Source organism: Lipotes vexillifer, unplaced genomic scaffold (genome assembly GCF_000442215.2).
Source record: "Lipotes vexillifer unplaced genomic scaffold, Lipotes_vexillifer_v1.1 scaffold791, whole genome shotgun sequence".
NCBI classification, from domain to species: Eukaryota; Metazoa; Chordata; class Mammalia; order Artiodactyla; family Lipotidae; genus Lipotes; species Lipotes vexillifer.
In genome coordinates, this window is record NW_006793445.1 from 1,001,076 (window position 1) to 1,004,626 (window position 3,551).

A 3,551-nucleotide genomic window follows, 5' to 3' on the forward strand; every position below is an offset into this window, starting at 1 on the left:
CGCAGGCCTCTCACTGCCGTGGCCTCTCCCGTTGTGGAGCACAGGCTCTGGACGCGCAGGCTCAGAGGCCACGGCTCACAGGCCCAGCCGTTCCGCGGCATGTGGGATCTTCCCGGACTGGGGCACGAACCCGTGTCCCCTGCATCGGCAGGCGGACTCTCAACCACTGCGCCACCAACTTTAACACAAACATGAAAATTCTGGAAACCTTCCGCCTAAACTCTGAAGACAGTGGTTCCACGGCTGCCAGGCATAGGCACAGGAGCCCCGTCCCCAGGGAGGCACGGCAGAAGGAGGCTCATTAAGGCCAGTTCACACCCTGCGCACAGGCTGGCTTTAGTGTAATCATTCAACACCTCAAATACCGCTCGCCAGCTCGGCGCTGTTCTAACTGTACAGGTCGGGGTACAACACCTGCCTGTGGGACGAGGTCAGAAAACAAACCCAACACGACATTCAGAGGGACTCGCCACGTCATCGCCAACACCAGCTCCTTTGGGGATGAACCTTGTCCTACTCAGCCCTGCGTGACAGAGCAGGGGCGGGGCTCCGTCCCTGCAGCCGCGAGGGGTGTCGCGTCCCCTGCAGACGACAGCAGCAAGAAGCGGCCAGGCAAACCCTGCCCCAGAGCTGGTCCTCCGCCCGGATGTGCAAGAGGAAAATGAGTCCCACCTTCCCCAGAGACACCGTCAATTCTCCTCGCAAGTCTCGGGACTTCACGGACTTACATCCTGCTGCTGAGCCAGACGGCAAGTAACGTGTCCAAATTACAAAGGCGGAGCTGTTTCAGCTACTTAGTTGTAAATCTACAAACTGTCAATAGAAATAAACCCACTCCCCATCTCTCTACCAGCATGTCCTAAACCAGGCAGGGACCTCAGCAGACTTTCTGCCCTGTTCGATCCGACACGCACACAGGCGAGAAGAGACCACCGTCAGGGCACAGAGGCTGAACCTCCGATGGAAAGAGGCCCTGAACCTGCGAGGCCAGCTTTCCTCCACCTTCAGGAAGGCCCGGGGGGCGCAGGAGACACTTCACTAAGAGCTGCGGGGCAGGTAGGGGCCGTTGCTCCTGTTCTGCCCGAGCCTCTCCTCAGGGGCGGGGGAGGAGCTGAGTCAGGAGAGGGAGCGGGGGTGACCTGGGGAAGGTGAACCTCCTAAACATCCTGCACCCCTTCGCTCCACACCGGCCGCCTCAACTCTGAAACCCACACTCCCTGCTGTGATGCCTTCTGCTGCCACTTCCAGGCCCCACTGGAGCAGGGACAGGGCTTTAGAGCCTGCGTGTGCCCCTAAGGCGACACGGCTCAGCCCCCAACACGTGTCACCTATGGAAGGTGACTTTGCAGGTACACCTAAGGTCCCGGCTACACCTTAGGCCCCGGGGTACACCTGAGGCCCCGGGTACACCTATGGCTCCGGGTACATCTAAGGCCCCAGGTACATCTAAGGTCATGGGTACACCTTAGACTGCAGGCACGCCCTAGGCCCCGGGTACACCTAAGTCTCCGGGTACACCTGAGGTCGCAGGTACACCTGAGGTTGGCAGCTGCACCCCCAGGGCTCTGTGGACATGAAAGGGAAAGTTCCCCACCTCGGGCTGAGTGCAGAGGAGCACCCGCAGGTTATAATGCAGAAGAAGGGGGAGGCAACCCAAAGCGCCGCCCGCCCCTCCCTGGGTCCCACGGCTACCATCGGTGAAGCATCCAGCTTACCAGGAGCTGGAAGGGCACCGCTGCTTGTCTGCTCAGAGGGAGCGCAGCCAGCAGGCCCCACGGGGCTTCCGTGGGTGCAGAAGGGCACTCCACGAAGGGCTCAACCGAGGGGCAGCAGGAAGGGTTTCCTTGGCTGCAGACTAAGCAGTGTGTGTGTGAACAAGGGGCCGCAGGCACGACGTCCTGGGAAACTGCTAGAGACCAGCGGCCCGATCCTGGGGGTGGCGGGCGGGAGGCAGCTCCCCTGCATCAGAACCCCAGGAGGCCACAAGAAACTGTGCCGGACACCCTCCCGGGGGTGGCAGGAAGGTGGGTGAGACGAGGCCCCACAGATTTCCACGTTCCTGGGGAATCACAAGACGTTCCACCAAAACGCAGGTGAACTAGAGGTCAAGGCTTTGCCTGCATGGCCCCTGAGGATGCGTGAAAGGTCCCCAGGGTTGCCCTAGAAAATACTTGCAAATCATGTCTAATGAGGGATCGGTATCTGGGATAGATAGAGGCCATCGCAACCAATAATGAAAAGACAAATAAGGAGATTTGACTAGACTTCCTCCAAAGATTTACAATGGCCAACATCACACGGAAAGATGCTCAAAATCAACGGCCCTCAAGGAAATGCAAATCAAACCCTGCACAGGTGGAAGGGGCCAGACACAAAGGAGCAAACGTTGGATGATCTGTTTGTGTGGAACGTCCAGAACAGCCAAATCCATGGAGACGGAAAGCATGGCGGTGGCTGCCAGGCGCTGGGGAGCCGCTGCTTGGGTACTGGGTTTCTTCGGGGTGACGAAAATGTTTTAAAATTAGATTATGGTGGGGACTTCCCTGGCGGTCCAGTGGTTAAGACTCCACACTCCCAATATGGGGGGCACGGGTTCAGTCCCTGGTCGGGGAACTAAGATCCTGCCTGCCACACGGTGTGACCATCAATCAATCAATCAATTAATAAAATTAGATTATGGCGATGTTCCATAACTTGGTTCAGTACTAAATTCCACCGAACTGTACTCCTTGAACAGGTGGGTTTTAGGATCTATGAATTTTACCTCAGTAAAGCTGTCGGTTAGGTCTCGCCACGAATTCCTGGGTCCCGAGCATTGCCCGTCACTTGCTTCTGCGTCCGTGCTGAGACCCCACCCTGCGTCAGTGCAGCGAACCTCACGCGTCTGAAGCAGAGACGGGCCCCTCCTTCCCAGCCAAATCCACCCCCTCCTCTTACCACAGTGAAGCTTGGGTTTTACCAGAATGAGGGATCCTCTCCATTTTAGGGAAAACGAATAGCATCTTTAAGGTTTGGTTTTTAATAGATAGCATTTCCTGATGGATAAAATTGAGCTGGATGCGTTTCCAAAGGAGAACACCCAACAGCCGAGAAACTGGAAAAGAAGGGATTACATCTGGGGTAAAATGGGATGAACACAGCAAGCAGTGCGCCCTCGCTCTCTGGGCCTGAGCCAGGGAAACACCCCACTTCTAGGGGCCTCCCGGGGCCATCAGGTACGTCAGATGCAGTGGCCACGCCTTCAACAACTTTGCCATCGGCCTTGTTAGGATGTGGGGCACAGCAGCCTGAGCATTAAAGTCAGAAAGCACACAAGGACAAAAGAGAGTCTAAAATACGCCGGAAATCAATTTCACCCAGTGTTAGTCACCTAATGGAAGTTTTGAATTTCAGCTGAAACAAACAGAACCTATTAGCTGAGTTACATGTCAGACTGGAACGTAAACATGTAATCTAGCCTCGAATTACCAGATCAATTTTTGTAGAGGTGGTTCCACCTAACGACCATCTCTTTCTTTCTTTCTTTCTTTTTTTAATAAATGTATTTATTT